At 42.4% G+C, this 24,028-nt stretch overlaps 1 protein-coding gene and 1 pseudogene across 1 annotated transcript in view; one reads left to right on the top strand and one right to left on the bottom strand.

The window, feature by feature from the left end:
* LOC126471498 (polypeptide N-acetylgalactosaminyltransferase 16-like) overlaps window positions 1-24,028 on the top strand; it is a 598,884-nt gene that overhangs the window by 368,261 nt on the left and 206,595 nt on the right. The gene's annotated exons all lie outside the window — the stretch shown is intronic.
* On the bottom strand, window positions 19,670-19,787 carry LOC126471840 (5S ribosomal RNA; annotated as a pseudogene).

Here is a 24,028-nt window from a genome sequence, read left to right as displayed (position 1 = left end):
GGTCCGTGAGGACGGTTCACGAGAAGTTATTTCTCGAATTTCTGCATAGATTGATGGCGTGATGGGCTTCCTGACCCACATCGATCCAGAGGTACCGTATGATGCTTCGAATTTAGATGTCTCTTCAGATTTGATGATGAGCCAGGAGCCATGGCAATTATCTGCTGACAGTAGCGGCATTTTCCTTTTTCTTCCATTTTGGTAAAATGATACCAAATATCACTCGTAATTCTTCTAGGCGAAGGCAACGTGGATGACATATTGTTGCACAGTACTCAAAAGTAAAGTGGTAAAATTAAAATATTTTCTATTAACACAACCATTTCAAATTATAAAAGCTTAAAGCGGCATCAAATATACATGCAGCACATTGTATAATCAGAAGTTACAGAGTAGGAAATAGAATGTTGTGACCCAGGAAACCTAAACTCACAATCGTGAAGTTTGTATCATATTCGAAAAGGTCTGAAACAGTCATAGTGATTAAGAAATTCGCGAAGACAAGCCTGATAATATGCGAGGATTTCTCTGCTGAAAGATAAAAAATTTGAATAATGTGAATTTGGGCCTCATAGCGCGTGAACAAGAGATGGCAGGATAATAGTGTAGATAAAGGCTGGAGAAAAGCAATGCAAATGAACTCTAAAGCCTTTAGGAGCTACGAACTTGTCTACTCACGCAGCCACTAATTGTATTTGTGTGCCTGTACTGTTACTGTAGAACACAGTTGGCCATCACTTTCAACTTATTTCGATGAATACCGACATCCATGTATTTCTTCTAACGAACGTTGGCCTGGCTTAAGCCAAGCATGCTCTCCAGTTCCCTAAATAGACTTCATTGTCCTGAGACACCAGAAAAGTAACAGACGAGTAGGCGGAGTCGTGGCATACAAACGCTTTGACTTATTACCGACCATGCTACTAACATTCAATCGTAATGAAGACAAACAAGTCAAATATGTGTTCGTAAAAATCAAATCCAATAAGAAAACTTGCATAACGTGCGTCCTCTACAGACCTCCGAAAGTAGTAGGATTAGCCTGTTTCAGAACTGACCTTTAAAAATTCGATGCGACTTAGAAGCATACAAATAATGCTAGGAACACTAACATAAATACTCTTCCCCTTCACTCTGAAATTCAAGTGTGTAATTTCTTCTTCAAATGTAACAGTATTTCAGCTTGCACCTATCCATAATGCACCCTATAGTCAGGCCCCCATACATATATTTGCCACGAGATCCATAAGCAAAGAAATTCGTAACTGGAATATCAGCTCACATTATCATATTCATGACTTACTCTTTAAAATATGCAAGGAATTAACTGTGACAACATACAAAGATTTTAAGTGTACCACTGTACCTGAACTTGCAGCGGAGGCGCAAGATATAATTTGGAACACGACTTCCATAGCATTCCTGGATGTGAAAGAACAGCTCCATGGATTTACTACCAAACTAATAGTATGCTCCCCCAAAGACCGTAAACCTGAAGGGAAAACCTGCACCTTGACTAGTGGAAGAGCTAAAATGGTTCATGAATCTCGGAGACACTGCACATAGGACTTACAAACGACCTCCTGTCCTTGAAAATAGAATTGATTACAAACAAAAAGCAAACAGAGTCAATCAATCGGAGAGAAACGATAAGTAATACATGCCAATACATTAATCTAAAACATAACGACCAGATGCTCTATGGAAAAGCTTGTGTGATCTACGAAGAGTAGGCAAAGTAGAAGCTGCAGCTGATCCTATTGTCCCAACCAAGGAACTAAACTAGTACTTGACTTTAGCAAACAAAACATAGACTTACTAATTGTTTCACTGACGTAAGTGATTGTAGTCACGAAAAATTCTTTCTTTAGCTGACAATGCCGTGGAAAAATTCTCTAGCTCAGCATTTACTGTATAGGGCGACGGCGAAGTCCGAATGATCAGACTTATTGTTGACCTACTACTGCTCATAATAATTACTGCTCTGTAGACTTTGAAGCTCTTGCCTGGACAACACTGCAGAAACAATCCTTCCGACCAGAATACAAGCACTAGAAATCCGATTGCGTAAAAGAGTAGCTGGGTACATTCTGTCTGACGGGAGAGTGAATGTAGACTTCAGAAAACAACTGAGAGTGAGAAATGTCAATGAGCAGATTAAAGAATACAGAAATAACTGGAAGGATTATATCACGAGAATGGAAGGTGACAGATTACCAAAACTGGTGATAATTATTACGAAATGGGCAGAAGACATTTAGGAAGAGCGAGGAAAGTCAACAATTTCAACCAAGAGGGCTAAGAGGCAAATGCCTAATACATGTTGAGAGAGGAAGAAGAGAAATTATGTTCAAACTATTATTATTTTTTAAGTAACTGTGATTGTAATAATTTTTATAATTACATATAAACTGGTCTGATGTAAGAGGACACCCTAAAGCATTAATTTGTTCAAGTTAAATGAATAAATAAAAAATTAAACGTAATATATAGGCGGCCCGAGGATGAATGGTCAGTATTCATGGATATGACACTAACGATCATTTGAAGCAGAAAACTTCAAGTGTACATATGCATTATTGTGAATAGTTTCCGGTACAGAACATATTTAATATACATTGTTACTCATTTTCTTTACTGTTCAGTACACTGTCACTGTTTACAACGTACCATAGTAGCGTAGACGAAGTCGAAACGAATAATCTGATACAGGACACGTGGTCTGTCAAGTCGGGAAACTACCGCAAACTGGCTTACTTACACCTCAACACATGTACGTTGCGCAAGATTTCCCCCATTCTCTCGCTTTTTTCACACAACCTGGAAGTCCTTGAGAAAAAATTAACTGGAGCTTTTTAAAGGAATGTAGTTTAATTTTGTACTGCAACAAGTTTTCGCTAAAGGTCGCCGATTTCGTGTTATTCAAGAAATACATACAAAAGTAACTTTACATATGTTCCGTCTCAGAAACCATTTGGAATAAGGCATATGTCTGTATTTAGTTTTTTGATTCAAATGTTCTTTCCTGTCACATCTCCGAATATTAACCGAGACACCCTTTATACATGGACTATCATGTATGTTAAAATAATTATGTGTTACACAAACCGTTATATTTAGTATCCTATCCACCCATTGTATTAAAACCTTTATAAAGGATACCAACACAGAGACAACAGTAACTATAAATGCAACAGACATAGAACAATACATAATAGTACACCTCACAACAACACTCACACAACAATAAATCAGAAGAGCAACAAAACAAGAAGACGACGATTAGAACAGATCAAATAAGGATACAAAGAATAAAGACGTGAACTCGGTGTTGTGGTTGGCAGGAGAGCCAACATCGTGTTACTAGAGGAAGCCGAAAAGCACACGTTTTAGCTCACTCAAGCTGGCGTGAGGTCTGGAACAGGACAAGGAAATTAGAATTTAGAAAAAACGGACGTAGCTGGTGGAATTCTCAACTTTAATCCATTAATGATGAACGTCGCTCTTGACGGTACATTATTCACAGTATCAATAGTAACTGGTAATGGCGCCTTGCTAGGTCGTAGCAAATGACGTAGCTGAAGGCTACGCTAACTATCGTCTCGGCAAATGAGAGCGTATTTTGTCAGTGAACCATCGCTAGCAAAGTCGGTTGTACAACTGGGGCGAATGCTAGGAAGTCTCTCTAGACCTGCCGTGTGGCGGCGCTCGGTCTGCAATCACTGATAGTGGCGACACGCGGGCCCGACGTATACTAACGGACCGCGGCCGATTTAAAGGTTGCCACCTAGCAAGTGTGGTGTCTGGCAGTGACACCACACTCGGATGGAGAGGTGTTCAGTCAAGAAAGCGAGTTGCAAGCTGTATCACTGTGCCAAAAGAGCAGCGAACATAGTGACGCCTCAAGTCGCCGTGTGTTCTGCTCTGTACGATCTTGTCGCGAGAGTGTGTGTGTGTGGGGGGGGGGGGGGGGGGGCAGTGAGCTATCTTGCAGTCAGATCAGTAAGAATGGTGGGGGAGCAATGAGCTAGTTTGCTACCTTGCAGTCCGACCCCTGAGGATGGTGGGGAGCAGTGAGCTAGAGAGACAGCATACGGTCCGATCGGTGAGAATGCTGCGGAACGCTGAGCTCTTGGGAGGGGAGTGATGCCTGGATCGCATTGCGATACGCTCCGACGGCAGCTTTTATGCTCACACATTCCGAGTACGATGCTAAGCCAAAGGATAAGGAGTAGCAAATCACTCTCAAAGTATGTAAACGTTTATCGAGCTTCTGAAATTTGAGACATTCTTTTGAAATCAAAACTGGAAACATGATGCTGGAAGTGTTTTCTGCCTGAATGTGTCGTACTGAAGCAACGTTGGTAGTGTGTGCCTCGATAGCCGTGCGGCCATCGCAGCGTATTGTGAAGTAAAGGGATACAGATTCAATTCCCGGTTGGGGGTCGAAAATTTTTCTTTCCACTCCAAGACTGGGTGTTGTGTTATACTTACTTTCCTATCGTCATAATTAGTATTACTATTGAGATGGGTGAATGAGTACTGCCCGACAGCCAATAAATTGAAAAAAAAAGAAATGGAACTTTCTTTATTTTCTCTTTTCATGGATGAGAAAAAGTTCGTGTACTAATAAAGTATGCAAATCCACATGTGCACATGGTCTGTAACACAGTTTTTATATCTTGGGAAACGTCTTCTTAAGGATGTGGGAAGGGGTGACACTGCAGCAGCCTAGCGCAGAATTTTCATCCTGCTCATCACAGCCACCAGAGACGAATTTTGAAATCAGATGAGCTACCATTCTTTTCTCTGAATCATCCATCATCCAATCTTTAGAAAGATTGTATCAATTCAAGAGTGGACAGCCCATCTCTAGCCCTTACATATAAAGGGAGTAATCAAAAGGAGTGACGTCATTGTTATTTAGTTGATGAGTCGGATCATAGTCCTCCCAAATGGACGTTTCGGTACTTTGCAACACTGTTCGATTAACGAATTTATAGAATCTTTGCCTTGCACGAAAGCATGTAAGTAATGGGTATAAAAGAGTGATTTTCACAATAGCTCGGAATTTGTCGAGACGAACTTCACCATTAAAAACTAGTTGTTAACTGTTCCTCGAATTTATTTCAAGGCAACAGACGGACATGTTTGTCTGCACGGAATTCTGCCTTGTTTTATCTAGAAGTGTTGGAACAACAACATTCCGTACTTTCGTATCTCTCGATAATCTTTTTGTCTGAGACAGTCGGGTCCACGTATGAACAGCGTTCGCACATTAGCTGTTGCAGATAAATATTTTACATTTAAGTCACAGGTCCAAGTAATACCTTGTGAACAGCTGATATAATTTTGAGCAGAGAATTACTTCTGTGTACACCTCTTCTTTAAGAGGAGGAAGTTCGTTTGGACTAATAAGTACGTGATATCATGTGCAGCTTGCCGTCGTTGAAATCATTAGAGGATAACGAGTTGGATTTCAAAGTAACTACTATCTCTCTTGCTCTTTCGTACTGTACTTAAGTGCTACTAGCTCGTCCAAGTGATATATTGTTTTCTCGTAAAAGAAAAGCATTGCACGATTATGAATGCAATTCGAGATTCAAACTTGAAAGTTTTACACGTCTGTCGGTTGAAGTTTGACTGTAAAAAAATTTTATTCGAGAGAAAATACTAACAGCTTTCAGTCGATTTGCATCACATACGCTGATGAGCCAATACATTATGACCACCTGCTTAATAGCTTCTTTGTCCGTCTTTGGAACGGAATACTCGTACATCACGTATTATACGTATCAGTGATCTGACAGTTTGATGGTAGATTTTTGGAGGTATGTGGTATCATGTCTCCATGCTCATCGTCAAATATTACATCCAGCCTTGTCGTCAAATATTCGGTGTCTTGGAATCCTTCGTACTCGGTTCGCTAGACAATCAAATCAAACAAGTCGTATTAATGAGTTTTATTACAAAAAAGTAAATGATAATACTTAACTTTGACAGTTACACAGAAGTGTCCCATGCAAAGGGAAACATACAAAATATTAAATCTTCTTCAGTATAAACAATTCCAAGTCTGAGCTACGTAAAGTGTCACGACCGCTACGGTCGCAGGTTCGAATCCTGCCTCGGGCATGGATGTGTGTGATGCCCTTAGGTTAGTTAGGTTTAAGTAGTTCTAAGTTCTAGGGGACTGATGACCTTAGAAGTTAAGTCCCATAGTGCTCCGAGCCATTTGAACCAGCCATTTGAACCAGCCATTTGAACGTAAAGTGTACAAGTGAAGTAACGAGCGTCGACGCTTCTATCCAAATTGCTAGTCTTGAAGCTACTATTCAACCGGGGCGTCGCCAGTCGGTCGCAGCGCTTATGTCCTCTTCACACAGGGTCGCTGCTGTCGCTTTGTCGTCCTGGAGAGAGGTCGGTCTGTGTGCGATTGGCTGACGTCTTCTCACACCCATCTCTTCTCTATCGTTTCCGGCTGGCGTGCCGGCGCTCGACTTTATGTCAAACATGTGACATTAGATGTCTGCGCACAGGTCGTGTAATTTGCGTAAATAATAGGCCGCTGATTGTCATATGCGGTGATGGCGCCCAATAGCGATCCAGGCGAGTTCCATAGGAGTTACCTCACATACACGTGAATTCACTATAATGCTCCTCAAACCGCTGTACCACGGTTCTGACTTCGAGACACGGGCAATTATACTGCTCAAAGACGACATCGCCGTCGGGGAAGACATCAAGCATGAAACGATGCAGGCCGGCCGAAGTGTCCGTGCGGTTAAAGGCGCTGCAGTCTGGAACCGCAAGACCGCTACGGTCGCAGGTTCGAATCCTGCCTTGGGCATGGATGTTTGTGATGTCCTTAGGTTAGTTAGGTTTAACTAGTTCTAAGTTCTAGGGGACTAATGACCTCAGCAGTTGAGTCCCATAGTGCTCAGAGCCATTTGAACCATTTTTGAAACGATGCAGATCGTTGGCAGCTGTCAGAATGTCTTCGATTACTACCAAAGGTCCCATGCAAGCGCAGGAGAATGTCTCTCGTAGCATCATACAGGTTCCACCAGTCTGCATCCATGGCGCGCTGCACGCTTCGAGCCGCCGTTCACATCGCTGACGGTGTTTGTGGCGACGACCAGCTTCGAGCGATCTAGAGTAGTATAAATGTAATTCACCCGAGAACAGACACGTTTTCATTGATCGACGGTCGGATGCCGATGGTCCCGTGCCCACTGCATTCGTGATTGACGATATCGTTGGATCAACATATGAACACCTAGGGGTTGGGAGCTCCACGATCAACAATATACGATATGAGAACGAAGTCTTTCGCGACGGCACTTATATGTAAAACATTCTCGGTTTTCTTGCCGTGTCAGTTCGGGATAAAACCTCAAGCTATCGACGATAGCCTCCATCGTCATCATCAGGAGCAACTGACTGTCTTCATTGCTGCTGTGGTGGCCTTTTATAGACCGTGGACGGCTTCTGATTGGTCAGCTTGTGATTGGTCCGCGATTACGTACTGCTGTCGCAGACTGTGTCAATGTGTGCGCTGGTGGCACCACGGCTTCCGTTGGAACGTAACCCTGCAAGGAATGTGTCTGCTGCTTCTCTGCATCGAGCGCTCGTTTCCATGCACAGCTCAGATTCTTATTTCAACAGCCTCCTTAATAACAGATTCCCAGTATGTGGAGGGAATGGGTAGAATTTTTGTTTCATCGAACGGTATTTTATGTTTGTTCGTGAGGTTGTGCTCCGCAACTGCCGATTTCTCCACTTCTCTATTTTTAATATGGCGTTGGTGCTCTCCACAGCTGTCGGAAACGGTACGAATGGTCTGACCTATATAATTGCTTCCACATTCACAGGGGATATTGTAAATTCCAGGGACCCTGAGGCCGAAACTGTCCTTACAGGGCGCATCATCTCCTTAATTTTCTTAGGAGGACAAAAAATCGGTCTTATACCCCGTCTACCCAGGACTCTTCCTATTTTGCCTGATAAGCAAGTGGAGTAAATACCTATATTGATGCAACGTAGTTAAAAGTCAGTATTGCTAAGATAAGTCAGTTGTTCCAGGTTTCAAAGAGCAAGACTCAAAGAATTAATGTCTTATTGAGATTTTATTATGATTTGGAATCAGTAATGGGAGAAAAAGGATTTAATTAGATTTCAGTTAAGAAAAGGCAAAGATATTTACTTCTTTATTCACTTAATGGTTATATCAAGGATTTAAATGCCGGCACGGTAGCTCAGCGTGTTCGGTCGGATGGTTAGCTGCCTTCTGTAATTAAAAAAAACTGAGGGAACAGATCAACACTGAGCTTGAATAGGTGTCATGGGAGATTAGTAAAAAAAAAGAAAAGTGGTTACGTGCTTGTCTATGAAACACTGGGCGCGGGTTCGATTCCCGGGCGGGTTGGAGATTTTTTCCGACGATGTGTGTGTTGCGTTGTCCTCATCATCATCGACGCCCAAGTCGCCCTGAAGTAAGACTTGCAACCCCGCGGCCGACCTCTCCCGGAAGGGCCCTCCCAGCCAACAATGAATGCCACACCATCATTTAATTTCACCGTAAGGAAGTGAAACGTTGGTCACTGTAAATATTTATTACGCGTTTGTAGGTGATTTTGTTTTATAGTAGCCGGCAGTTGTGGCCGAGCGGTTCTAGACGCTACAGTCTGGAATCGCGCGGACCGCTACGGTCGCAGGTTCGAATCCTGCCTCGGGCATGGATGTGTGTGATGTCCTTAGGTTAGTTAGGTTTAAGTAGTTCTAAGTTCTAGGGGACTGATGACCTCAGATGTTAAGTCCCATAGTGCTCAGAGCCATTTGAACCATTTTTTGTTATATAGTAGTGAGTGAAAAATTTCTGCGTAGTAGACTATAGCGATCGTTAGCGAGCCGGCCGCGGTGGCCGAGCCGTTCTAGGCGCTTCAGTCCGGAACTGCGCGAGTGCTACGGTAGCAGGTTCGGATCCTGCCTCGGGCATCGAAGTGTGTGATGTCTTTAGGTTAGTTAGGTTTAAGTAGTTCTAAGTTCTAGGGGACTGGTGACTTCATATGTTAAGTCCCATAGTGCTCAGAGCCATTTGAACCATTTTGATAGTTAGCGTGAATAAAGTAAATAACCAGCGATGGCTACAGTTATTTCGGGTTATAAAGTTGTTTGCTGTCATTAAGAGGTTTTAATCATTTAAACTATGAATAATAACGCCATAGTCGGTGTAAGTTTCGGGTTATAACGTATGCAAATTTACTAAGGGTTGTTGAACTGTTGTCAATAACAACCCACGTTACGGCTCATTCAAAGAGCGTATTTTTGTTTCAAGTAACGTGCAGTGGGCACAAGATTTAATCAAATCCTAATTACTATAACTAGAAGTACCGATACTAAAATGTGTTCACCGTCACGACTTCAGTGCATTGCAGTACTATTGACGAGTGTAGCACTGATAGTGTGTGTACGATATAATAGGGTCGTGTAACCTGTGTATTTCTATTTTAGCCGGATGGGTAGTTTGTGCACAGTTCCTATTACACTCACGCGATTAAACATCTTGAGCAAAAATTTAATGATTTATACTAGTACTGGGACGAGGTGTGCCTAGTCCTGAAGGCAGTTTGCAGATTAGAGTCACGTCTCGCCACGCCACTCTACATAAATCAAAGTGGCATAACACACTGCGTGTTGAGTGGCTGTCATCGTCCTGTAGGGTGCATATTAAATACAAACAAATGTACCAGAATACGGAGGATGGTTAACATAGGTATTGAACTATTTGCCGAGTAGATAAATAATACAGCTACATTTGAGGCAAATAAGAATAAATGTGAATGTCGTGTGACTAGCGCCTCCCATCGGGTAGACCGTTCGCCGGATGCAAGTCTTTCGATTTGACTCCACTTTGTTGACTTGCGCGTCGATGGGGATGAAATGACGATGGTTAGGACAACACAACACCCAATCCCTGAGCGGAGCAAATCTCCGACCCAGCCGAGAATCGAACCCGGGCCCTTAGGATTGACATTGTCGCGCTGACCACTCAGCTACCGGGGTCGGACATTTGATGGAAATGTCATATCAATATACTCAATAGACTGCATTGTAAACCTCGATCATTCACATGCTGCATACATAATATCGTAAAAGCCATCGATCTCCGTAAGCAGAGTGCTGGGGTGTTTCTTGGCTTTAGTCAGTGAATTAGCACTACATCCATGGAAACTACTGATTTCAGTCGTATGCTGATAATTTTTAGACAGGAAGGATGGAACACGTTCCTAGATGGAGAGACTTAAATACAATACTTCTGAGAAGCGTAAGAACACCACTTTGGTTACGGAAGACAGAGGGAGAGACCAGCAATCACGCTAAACCTATCAAATGTAAGAACAGTCTAGATCTAACTTTATTTTTCTACATCACCTGTTATGACGCATTTCAGAATCATCATAACCTGTCATAAAAATAGCGAAGAGACGGCACAAGGGCGAGTAGGACGCGCCCCTGTTCTGTACAAGCTTATTTATGTATATAGATGGTCCATCTACGGGTTTTGATGAGTGAGTTGGCGAGTATCAAAATATGTGACATTGACTTAGAAACTCAAATTTTTAAACCGCCAACGACTACAGACCTTAGTATTTGACGTAAATTTCTGCTCGTTTCCTGTACCCATTCCTGACAAAAAGGGATCTTAAGAAGTGATGCTATAAGGATTTTTACTGATCGAGGTACAGAACCCTAAAAAGAAAATTAAAATCTAAAAATTATAAAAATTTTTAGACTTTCTTAATAGAGAGCTCATACTTATTGATAGAACAGGGTTTTTTATAAGTACGCCTGGGGTTTGGGAAAAAGACTGCGTGAAAACTACAAGACAGACAGAAAAAATATATATATATGCTCTGTCCATATATACTTAGTGGACAGAGCACCTATCCAAATTTTTAAGCTCACATTACAGGTGCTCGATGTGGGCGCAGTTCATGACGCGGCAAAAGTGAATTTTTGGAAGTCTCAGACCCAAGTTTCCCGAGAAGGCACGTCAGCAGCCCGTTCAGAAAATCCGTTCACTGGGTTGCCTTTCTGCAGGCACGATGCGTCAATACAGAGAACTGATTTGTCTTCATGTTCTGACACGTCAACCCTCTAGTGCAACTACGCCTCAGCGCGTGTTACGAATTGATTGTTGAAGGGATGCTGTATCCTTTACTTAAATAAAAAGCAAAAAGCCCAAAAAGAACCAATTTCTGCTTAGAACAAAATGAACTAATTTTTTTCATAGTTTCCTTTTAACTCAATACACTTCGACCAATGTTTCTCCAGCAAATAGAAGCCAGCACTGAAAAGCGATTCTAGAAGGTTTCCAAAATACCCGAATTCAACTGCAATAACCGCTTCACTGGTTTCACAACGTTTGCCACTTACAATCTTTTTAAGATATGGGATAAGTGGAAGTTGGAAGATGCCAAATATGGACGGGAAAAGCCGACCGGTTAAAAATATACCGGTATTTACTTCTGAATAGCCGGTATTTTTCGGTATTTGTTTGGTTTCAGTTATAAAAGGTTCTTTCATTTTTTACTAATGACGAGGTAAAAATCGGCTTAACAGTTTGCCGTAGCAGCAGTGCTTTTTGAGAAACGAGTAATGTTTATTCGAAAAATTTACATTGCTTTTGGATTATTACAGAAATTGGAAAAGTGGTTCAAATGGCTCTGAGCACTATGGGACTTAACTTCTGAGGTCATCAGTCCCCTAGAACTTAGAACTACTGAAACCTAACTAACCTAAGGACATCACACACATCCATGCCCGAGGCAGGATTCGAACCTGCGACCGTAGCGGCGCGCGGTTCCAGACTGGAGCGCCTAGAACCGCTCGGTCAATCCGGCCGGCTTGGAAAAGTGATCAGCACTATTTTCATAAGAATACCTTAAGTTAGAAACTGGCAACAAACACATGAATCGGTAGTACAGCATTGCAGAGACACTAGCGTACATGTTGCCGGGTGGCGTGGCCTGTTAACGGTTTTTGTGTATGTGCCGTGGGCAAAATTTGCTCCCACCTTGTCCACGGCTCGTCCTCCGACATCTGTTGTGTTGTAGAATCGTACCATCCCTAGGTTGGAAGTATTTTAAGAAGTGAGGTAGCAGTGAAGTACAACGCTCCATTTGCTTTAAAAGATTAAAAGCCCGAGGAAGCACGACAAACTTACGGCATTATATAAGATGAAAAAATTCACAATGTTCCGTGGAAGAGAAGGTAAATTTGACTGATAAACCTACAATTTTATTGACGCGCTAAAAACTTGGGACCCTTAATTTGTGATTGCTCCAATGTGAAAAACTGATACCATTGAGACATGACGATGCAGGCAAGTCATCAAGTAGCGTCCTCTTGCTCTCTCTGTCGCCGCGCCCGCCTCCTTCACCTTTGCAGTCTTTGCCGGAGACAATGAGACCGATTACTGCCGCAGCGTCCGCCCCATATCGATAATTATCACCTACTTCTTCACCTTCATTAGAATTTTTCAATCTCTGTTCGAAGCCTACGTTTATTACTGGAAGTAACTGCAATAAAAAATCCAAACTCGGTTATTTCAGAAACCGGTTATTTTGAGCGGGTTAAACATCTGTAACACCGAAAATGCAGGTAAAATACCTTCTACAGGATCCCAAATTTTCGCCGTTTAATATTCGTTGATAACTTGCACTGTACTTTTGCTTCCGAAGCTGAAAGCTGTATTACAGAAACTATATTTAATACGTAACCGAAGTACTAGTGTATTTAATTTTGGCTGTATATAATTGATTGTAATGAAAATATTGTAAATTGCTGGCTAATAGCCAAGGCAGCTTTATTGAAATGTATCGATAGCAACGACGAAATGGTAGTTGCTGTGCCGTTGTTTATCTTTGCGTGTGGAGAGTCTCTGTCGCGTTGCGAGCAGAGAGGAAGCAGAGCAGCTTGAGTTAAGAAAGAGTTCGGAAGTGTTTGTTGTGCAGGTATGGTAGCGCCAATGTAGGCGCGCCTGGTTCGTTAACCTGCGAGCACTGACAGCACGGTAGGAGTGGACAGGCGGGGGAAGCTGCAGTTCCAACCACTGCCTGTGCCACGATTATCCGTGCCTCTGGAGACGACTCGGAGTTGTTCTCGTCGAGCAGCACCAGCAGCAACAACAACAATAACAACAACGGCAGTTCAGCATTGTCGTCGGCTACATTCTTCGCCGTCCGCATAGCTGCAACATCATAAGACTGTTAACTGACAAACATAGTACTGTATAGCAGAGATGGGCAAACTGAAACACTTAACTGTTTCGAAACAAATGAAACAGTACAATGTAATGTTTCGATACGCTGTTTCGAAACAGTGAAACAGTTTGTGTTTTGTAATCTAATAAACCTACACATTTTATCATCTCGAATGTCTTCTTTATAAGTATGTCCATATAAACACAAATGAGGTGCGAGAGCGCTGAATCATTTCGCAGAAAGTATGAAACTATCACTTGGGCGTCTTGGCAGTTTCGTATTTCCTGCAGCAAATGCGCTACTTTCGTGTTGTGTGACTTTCATACTTTTCATTTGGCTGAGGACAGCCATAGCTGAAGACAGAAGAACCACCACGAACGGAACTGGAGGTGGGAGCAAACTGCAGAAACAACGGATATGCTACTGGAATTCCCACATTCCGTTAGTATGGGTAATATACCCATCCCGCTAATTTCCATGCACACAGAGGGAATCATTGTGGATAATAGGCACAGTGTCTATAGACTCACAAATAACGCCAAATAGTTCGTATAAATAACAAAATATAACAGAAAAAAATTTTGTCTTTCAAGGTGTTTCGAACCGTTACTATAAAGTCACCATGCTTCCCAGCCCTTCCCGTTCACCATTACACTATCAGTGATATGTCAAACAGATTCCTTGCAACTATACCTAGATCAAATTTATGTATATGTCTAATAACTGTCACTCTACGCCTTTTTTTATTCAAAATGTTGTAGGCTTACTTGCGTTTCTTAATACGATTACTGTACATGAAAAGAGAAGCGTATGTTATTAAAAAAAGTGTAATTTAATCGAATGATTTTCACATATTTATTATTTTGAATGTGAATAGTATGCGTTGTTTCATTGTTTTGTTAGTGTTTATAAAGCAGATGTTACGCCCGTTTCGTAATAGGACAGTCAGCTAGAAACGTAGCTTTATTTTCGGATATCTTAAGCTTTATTCTATTGCTTGTCAAAAAGATTTCGACACTCTTGAAAGTGTTTCATGAAGTGTTATGTTGTGTTTCAGTATCTGTGCCGAGCCCGAAACTCGTACGACACAGAGCGGAATGAAACATCGCTGTTTCGATACAGTAAGTCCGTTCCAAGCGCAGGTGGACTGAAACAGCCTTATTTTGAAACAACGATACAGTTTCTGTGTCTGGCTCGAGATCGAATCTGGTGCGGTTATCCGAGACAGGGACGGAATGAAACACCACTGTTTCGAAACAGTGAACCACAGCCGTTCCGATACACTGAAACAGTTTCACGTATCGATACACTGTATCCAAGCATAGAAACAGTGGCCAAGCCTACTGTATAGGCTTTGCCCAGCAACATTTCTTTCACAAAGTATGAATAACTTGAATAATAACTTGCAATAGTTAAAACTTGTAGGGCACTTGTGTAGTCATTGTCCTCAGACAGTATTACCAAGCAGGGTCCCTTTCCTTTCCATGCAATCACCGCGTGTCGTAAGAATATGAAAACCGATTAAATATTTACTGCCAGTTTTGAGTATTTGGTTCTGATCAGTTTTAGTCTAAATTTTCTGCCTCAAGAACTGTTCATTCTTGTATTGCATGAGTGAGGTTCCTTAAAGTAGAATAAAATTTTACTGGCAAAACTAATAACCAAAGATATAGCACAAATTAAAAGTGCGCAAATTCATTTATTCTGTATTTAGCTTAGCGAGTGACTTCTGTTGGTTTGGTATGTATTTTATTGTTGTTATTTAAAAGTAAAACCAATTGCTCATTTGCTTAAAGTAAATTCAGTTCAATCGTTCAGTAATCAAAGGTAAATTGCTTGCCTTTTTCTAAATTTTGCATTACGTTACACTGAGGTTACTGAAAGTTATTTTTTACTTAACAAAGTTCAAGTTACGCCTGTCATTTATTAAACCAGTAATTTCATTTAAGTTACTTTCAAAATTTATTATTTCAGAATAAGTAACTGCAAACTTAGTGCTTTCTGATTCATTTATTTTCTCGTGAACTGTCGTGCTGTAGAAAAGCGTGGCACCCTTCTGATACCAGTGATTATTTGCTTAAAATTATTTGCCATTACCTTTCTCAAGATTCTGGGGATTCATTGTCCTAGCGAGTTGGTGACCGTTTAATTATCCTTTTTTTAGCTAATCAGTGATTACTTTGTGTTATCAGTGATTTTTGTAGTATTGTAGTAAATATTACGTAGTACCCTTCCCCCCCCCCCCCCCCCCGTGCGGTTCGTGAGCGATTGCACTATATTCCTCCCATTTCAAAATTATCATCTAAAATTTTTGAATATATTCTTCCTTCAGAAGAGTCTTGTACACTTTCCTCCAACCAACCGGTGTTATTTTCCTTCGGTAACGATAGCCTTATTCGCTGAAAAATTTCATTAGTCATATGTGATCACGGTCAGTAATATCGCGATCCAATAGGCCGATTAGGAAGGGGGAGAAAAAAAAGCACCAGTGTAAGCGAAAACAGGTTGCTTCAGCGATAACCGCCATCCCTAATGCCTAATCTGGTGACATGGTAGATGTTCCAATAATTCAAATCGCAAACCACTCAATTTTACAAATGGCAAACCTCTTTGTTCAGTCTCGTAAACTGACATGCGGCTGCGAGAGCGGCGTGCTGACAACATGCCCCTCCATATCCGCATCCAGTGACGCCGGTGGGCTGAGGATGACACGGCGGCCGGTCGGCACCGTTAATTTTTCATGGTCTGTTCGGGGGGAGCTGAGTTTTAAACACTTTTGTTGATAGGACCATTGTGGTATACTTTTGTTTTGTAGTCTAAGCCTTTTCTCACATTTTTCTTTCAATTAATGCACTACGAATTCCTACGTAATATATGGTAGTCATTGTTTTACATTTCACAAGGTAATCAATGAGATGGCTCTGGCCATAAAGTTTGTGGCAGATAATACTGGATTCGCAATTTTTTGATGCAGGATCACGCAGTGCCTTGATAAGTGTTCCGTTTCTGGCGGGAACTGGTACACCCACGTCGTCCTACAGTAAAAAAAATAGGGCAAAAAATCACTTGGGTTCCTTTTAGAAGAGTCCGAAAACTGTTGAGAATTTCGTCTTCTGTTTTCCTTTTGGTCATCATTTGACAAATACGCCATTCTCCTTACAAAAATCTTTCTTGCAATTAGTTTTCATGTACAACGCACCGTAATCTTGTTCTGGTATGTCTATAGCGTCACCTATTTCATACATCTTTATTACTAACAGTCTTCCACTACTACGTATTGTAGGATTCTCGATTTTTCATCAGAGGTGGCAGTTTTCAGACGTCCTTAGTGGTGCATCAACTTCAAAGGAAGTACAGCATGTTGAGTTCGGACAGCAATTTCGTAATTGTTGAACCGAAAGGGCAGTCTCTTTGTAAACATTTGTCCACTTTGGATGAATTTCCGTTAGCAACGAGCCGCCCAAGATTATGAATTTCATCGTGTCACGGTATTCCAGTTTATCTGTTGGGAGGAAACATACATAAAGAGGCATATAAACAAAATCATCCAACATGTCATATTCACACTTGCCCTACGTTGTTGCTCCTCCTGTACCGACGTGAGAAAAAATAAATATCAAAAATATCAACACCATCTGTTAGTCACGCAGCGTAATCTTCTTCTTGTAGCTGTACTTGACCTGCTCATGAGGCTTAAGCTGCAGAACGCTATCTTAGGAGGCGGGGCGGCGAGTCAGAGACGGAAAGAATCCATGCGTCTAGTTAACGATACTTGGTCTGCTGTTCTCACCAATCCTAGAGTTGCTTTTAGGCGCTTCCCACGCTGCTTTGCTCAGATACCGACTAGTTCCCGGAACTCCGCTTCATACACATACAGATTAAATACAATTAAGAGTAGAACAGTTCACAAGATTCACAGAAAACTGGAGCTCACGGCTTTCTCCTTGGATCACAAGCCGATTGTCGTAGCAGGAACAGCATTCGGGCACAAAGTTGCAATAAATAGTTTCCAAATGATGAATTAACAAAACGATATAGAACGGCGGCCGGTCAGACATTTGCCAAAGAAAAATCACCGAACAGCATATGTTTTCAGAAGTTGTTATTTTATTTGGACGACCAATTTCGGCATCTCATTAATGCCATTTTCAGGCCCCTATATACTCCATGTATAGAGACTCAGATGCATCGATGCATGCATAACTGGAGCCGTAAATACCTGGATTCTGTGAATTTTTTGTAGAATTTGTACTTCGAAGACTCCACCCTGGCTGTCAAGTATTCGAAGTACATTCTTCACAAAAAAGTCACAGAATCCAGGTATTGATGGCTCCACTTATGCACACATTGATGTATCTGATTTTTTATACATGAAGTGCATATGTGCCTGAAGATGGTATAAATGAGATGTCGAAAATAGCCGTCTAAATAAAATAACGGCTTTTGAAAACGTACGGCGTTTTGGTGATTTTTCTTTGGTAAATTCCGGGATGGGTCCTTTTAAAGGGCGCGACGAATTTCCTTCCCCATCCTTGGCACAGTCAGAGCTTGTGCCCCGTTTGTAATGACCTCGATGTCGACGGGACGATAAAACGTAATCTTCCTTCCTCCTTTCTCTTTCTCACAATGCCATGTACACCGCCTCGATTTTCATATCTGCCTTCCCTTTCCTACAAGTACCCTCTGCTACTTGATAAAATTCTTCCCTCACCTCAAATTACTCAGATATCTTCGCAGTCCGTATGGCTGCTGCAAACGTGATAATGTGTCATCATCGCCGTTATCGTCAGTGCCATCTTCATCGTATTTTATTGTATTTAATGCTATTATTTTAACCTGTTAAGTGAAAAAAACGCTATATGTTAAGATATGTTATCAAAACTGTTATTAACCACGAACAAGATGACATTTTTCTTTAACACTTTTTTTTTGTCTTGCCATTACGGTTTCCAACATTTTCATCATTAGATGGTTGCATTAAGCATCATAATTTCACCTACTGACAAAACACCACAGTTGTTACTCCTGCGGTCTTCGGTTCGAAGGTTAATTGCGGGCAGATCTCCGCATTATTCCAAACCTCTACATCTCCGAATAGTTACGCTACTTACACCCGTTCGAACCTGCTTACTGTACAAACCCCTTGGTCTCTCTCTAGAATATTTAGCCCCCAAACTTTACTCCATCATCAAAGTGACGACTAACTGATGTTTCAGAATATATTCTCTCAGCTGATCCCTTCTTTTACTCAAGTTGTGTCATAATTTTTTTTCCCCTAGTTCGATCCATATCTCCTCACTAGGTACTCGATCTACCCATATGAACTTCAGCATTCCTCAGAAGTTACCTTTTGGTCTGAACTGCTTATCGTTCGCGTTTCACTCCCGTACAAGGCTACAATCAGAGGCCTTCAGAAAAGATTTCCTAACACCAAAATTTGTACTAGATGTTAACAAATTCATCTTTTTCAGAAATGATTTTTTTGCTATAACCATTCTACACTTTATAGCCTCCCGAATTCGGCCACCATCAGTTATCTTGGTGACCAAATAGCAAAAGTCATCTGCTATTTTAGTGTCTCTTATGCAGATCTAACTCCCTCAGCCTCGCCTGATTTAATTCGACTACCATCCATTACCCTTGTTTTAATTTTGTTGCTGTCCATTTCATAACCTCACTTACAGACACTATCCACTTCGTTCAAATCGTTTTGCAAGTTCTTTACCGCCGGCCGGTGTGGCCCAGCGGTTCTAGGCGCTTCAGTCTGGAACCGCGCGACCGCTACGGTCGCAGGTTCGAATCCTGCCTCGGGCATGGATGTGTGTGATGTCCTTAGGTCAGTTAAGTTTAAGTAGTTCTAAGTTCTAGGGGACCGATGACCTCAGATGTTAAGTCCCATAGTGCTCAGAGCCATTTGAACCATGGCAGGCAAAGTACATGTTCCGAGAACGGGAATGTCTTTTCCATTATAAGCCGTCAGTTGCCTGCTAGTTTTAGACAGTCGCGGGGAGGCTAACAGTTCATATGTGTGACGATTTAGCAATGTGACAGAGACACCCGTGTCCAACTGAACTTTCACACGTTTCCCCCAAACAAGTAAATGAACAAAAAGTTTGTACGACTGGCGTATTACTGAAGAAACCGCACGCTTGCCTGTTGCAGACGTCGATATTTTTTTTTTTTTTTTTTTTTTTTTTTTGCGCTCCGTCTTCAGGCCACAAGTAGCCCATCGGGACCATCCGACCGCCGTGTCATCCTCAGCTGAGGATGCGTATACGAGGGGCGTGGGGTCAGCACACCGCTCTCCCGGTCGTTATGGTGGTTTTCTTTGACCGGAGCCGCTACTGTTCGGTCGAGTAGCTCCTCAATTGTCATCACGAGGCTGAGTGCACCCCGAAAAATGGCAACAGCACATGGCGGCCCGGATGGTCACCCATCGAAGTGCCGGCCACGCCCGACAGCGCTTAACTTCGGTGATCTGACGGGAACCGGTGTATCCACTGTGGCAAGGCCGTTGCCATGCAGACTTGGAATATACTGCATTAATGACATGGGCCTTGTGACTAGATTTTCGTGAGTGGGCCGAATTCTGCTATTCGTTCCGTTGCAAACACACTGATTGCACATGTCCTTTCCTACCACAAGCGTAACATTGAGCTTGGCGGGAGGGACAGTCTTGGCGTTTGTGTCGTGTATAACAGCCGTACGCGGTGTGGAAGGTTTTTTACCCGCCTTGGCTAGCGGACGCCGCCGGTGCGGAATGGGGCGATCACAGCTGAGGGACTCAACCCGGCAAATAGCTGGCTGCGCAGATGTATGAACTGACAAGGCACCGGAATCGCACTGATCTACCATTTGCACTACCTGCTGAAATGATGGCTCTGACTGTTTCAAAATTTGTTCACTGATTTTGTCATCAGGCACATTGTACACGATCACATCACGCAACGTAACGTCTGAACATAAAGCACCGCAAAGACATTTGAATTTTCATTTCCAATTTTTTTGAAAATTTGTTGTAAGGCCATATGGGACCAAACTGCTGAGGTCATCGGTCCATAAGCCTACACACTACCTAATCTAACTGAAACTAACTTACGCTATGGACAACAGACACACACCCATGCCCGTCGGAGGACTCGAAACTCCGACGGGGGAAGCCACAGGGGCCGTGACAAGGTGCCGCAGACCGCGCGGCTACCCTGCGCGGTTTTGCAAATCTGTTACCCACTCGCGGTAAGTTTGTTCTGATCGTTTTTTGCAATGAAAAAATTGATACCGAGCTGCCACCACATTCACTTGTTGGTCATAATAATTTGTTAGGGCCTGTACCACCTGTTCGTAGCTACGTTCACTCGGTGTGGAGTTAGGAAAGAGTTTTTGAATTAATCAAACACTGCACTTCCTACCGTTGATAATAGATAGGGAAGTTTCACAGTACAAATGTTTCAAATGGCTCTGAGCACTATGGGACTTAACATCTGTGGTCATCAGTCCCCTAGAACTTAGAACTACTTAAACCTAACTAACCTAAGGAGATCAAACACATCCATGCCCGAGGCAGGATTCGAACCTGCGACCGTAGCAGTCGCGCGGTTCCGGACTGAGCGCCTAGAACCGCTAGACCACCACGGCCGGCAGTTTCACAGTACCTGGCACGTTGTGGGCGATGATGTGGGCGTGAAACTGAGACGACAACTCGAGGCATTCCTCGTCTTGTTCACTAAACTGTCGAAAAGGTGGTATAGCAGCTGTAGTAGGCGGTGCTTGTTTCGGCCGGAGCGCAACGTTGGCCAGTACGTGTTTCTAACACCTGGTCGCCAGTTGTGGGATCTTGCCCACTCGTTACTTATAGGGTGCCTAAAGGATGTTGCGTTCTCGAAATGCTATACAACAGTTCAAACAAATAACATTATATTTCTAGAAAGCAAATTGACAATACGTAACTCTGATTACAGCAAATGTCGCTAGTGATAGGCGACATGAAAACAGTGAAGTTCTTGCTATACACAAAGTCCAAGTAAACACTCGATACGAATCACGACAATCTGATAGCGCAGCACTAATGTCAGTTGCAGACTGGGCAGATCTGAACTCCCGAGGCAGGTAGGAGCGGCGCTATAATCACTTTTTCCAGGTGTCGCTCTTGGCGCGGCGCGGTCCAATTTCGCGCCCCATTGGCCGACGTTTCCTCACCGCCTTCTCTCGTCTTCCGTTCTGCATCTTCGTTCCGGCGCTTGTACTTACGCCAGAACACCTGATATCTTTAGAATTTCAAAGAGTGAATACCAGTGAAAACTGTAAAAATCTTCTTCTAACTATACATAGTCGTAGGACAAGTATTGCCTCTTATGTTCCTGCATGTCTCCCGAACTCTAACATCTTCTTCAATGTCGACTCCTACAAGCTTTCGCATTCTTCTGTAAATAATGAGTATGAGTATTTGGAACCATGACTTATCAATCGGACGGTCTGGTAATATTCGCACCTGTCAGCATCTGTCTTCTTTGGAACTGCAATCAATACATTCTTCTGTTTCATATATCTTTCAAACCAGATGGACTTGTTTTATGAGGGAGTGTCAGCACCTCCAGGTATTTTGTTTTCAGTTAGGTCTCTCAGTGCTCCGTCAAATTCATTTTGCAGTATCATATCTCCCATCACATATTCATTTACTTCCTCTTTCCTTGCTATAAAAGAGCCTTCAAGTTCATTCTCTTGTGTAGCCCTTCTATACATTCCTTCCACCTTGCAACTTTTCCTTCTTTGCTTACAAGGATAACTCCCCCTCGCACCCCCGTCAGATTTCATGGTGCAATGGCCCAGTGCATAGCCCGTCCAAAACTGAACAAAGATCAAGCTTGAAAAAAAGGAAGAAAATGTACTGAACTGTCAAAAATGAAGAAAAAAAGAAACAGTGAACGGTACAAGCTCATGATATCCAATATCAAGTAACTAGCAGTAACCATGGGTTCGTGGTCGTGTGGTCAGGGTGTGGGACTTCAAAGCAAAAGGTCCGCATTCACATCTCCCTTGAATCCTAATTTTTTATTCACTAAATTATGAACTTTCCGTCAGTTCATTGACGTGTCTGTTCTCCTTCTGTAGTCTTGGGAACTGTCATGCTGTACTTTGGTTATATAATATGTCATGTGGTAAGAACATATTACTGTTGCACAGACCTCTCACAGAAATGAAAACAACAAATAAATGAGTGTGACCTATGCTACAAAAATGAATTCGAGAACCAAAACTTCTAAAAACGATAGACAAGAGTCACAACATGTGGTACTCGTGTATAACAAATAGGAGGTGCGTGTATCTGGAGGTCCCTTACTTCCACCTCGCTGTTGCAAACGGACGTTACACCACGACACAGACACTAATTTGAATACAGCGAACAGACCCGTCAACGCCAGTACGACCAGTTCATAATTTTGTGAGAAAAAAAATTGAGCACGAGGGAGGTTTGAACACGGGTCTCCGACCTCGCAGTCCAATGTGCTCGATGTTGCTTATCTTAGGCGTAGACCGTTAACTGTTTCTATTTTCCTCCTTTTCTCGCAGTTCTGCTCGCCTCCTTCCTGTTTTCACGCTTGATGTGTGTTCGGTTTTTGTCGGGCTGTCCACTGGGCCATCTTATCACTAAATCTGAGGGGGAGTTTCCCTTGTTAGTACTGGCTTTCAATTTGAGCTCTTGATATTCATACGGCTGCTTGTCTTTTCTCCAAAGGTCTGTTTAATTTTACAATTAGCGACATTTGTGTTCTCCTAGTTATGCAATCTTCTACATCTCCATCTACATAAATACTCCGCAATCCACTGTATGGTGGGCGGCGGAGGCATCACTTGTACCACTACTAGTCATTTCCTTTCCGTTTCTACTCCCAAATAAAGGAGGGAAAAACGACTCTTCATGTGCATCCGCACGAGCCCTAATTTCTTTTATCCTCGTGGTCCTTACGCAAACTATACGTTGGAGCCAGAAGAATAGTTCTCAGGTTCAAATGCCGGTTCTCTACATTTTCTCAATAGTGTTCCGCAAAAAGAGCGTCGTCCTACCTCCGGAGATTCCCACTTGAGTTCACGAAGCATCTCCATAAAAAAATGTGTGTGAGATCTTGTGGAGTTTAACTGCTTAGGTCATCAGTCCCTAAGCTTACACACTACTTAACCTAAATTGTCCTAAGGACAAACATACACACTCATGCCCGAGGGAGTACTCGAACCTCCGCCGAGACCAGCCGCACAGTCCATGACTGCAGCGCCCTAGACCGTTCGGCTAATCCCGCGCGGCATCTCCATAAGACTCGCGTGTTGATCGAACCTACCGGTAATAAATCTAGAAGCCTCCCTCTCAATTGCTTCGCTGTCTTAATCCGATCTAATGGGGACCCCAAACACTCGAGCAGTACTGGAGAATTGGTCGCACTGTTGTGCAACTCAACGTCTCCTTTACAGATGAACCACACTTTCCTAAAATTCTTCTACAGCCTTGCGTTTATCCTCTAGCGATTCCTGGTTGCACTTCCTGTCAATCTTATTTTTAGATGTTTCTACTACTTTTCGCCTGATCCATAACATTATATGTATATATTTTAACATTATATGGCCACAGTACAGTGATTTGGCTGCTGCCAGTCTGTCCCCCATGTGAGGGAAATGAAATGAGGACTATAGTACTGGATTGGTGCATAAGTTCGTAGAGTTTTACCATCACAACAGAGAATGTACTCATCAATAATATATTCTCCTTCATT

This window comes from Schistocerca serialis, chromosome 3 (genome assembly GCF_023864345.2).
Source record: "Schistocerca serialis cubense isolate TAMUIC-IGC-003099 chromosome 3, iqSchSeri2.2, whole genome shotgun sequence".
Taxonomy (NCBI): domain Eukaryota; kingdom Metazoa; phylum Arthropoda; class Insecta; order Orthoptera; family Acrididae; genus Schistocerca; species Schistocerca serialis.
Note: the sequence above shows the minus strand (reverse complement) of the source record. Positions and strands in the feature narration are given on the sequence as shown.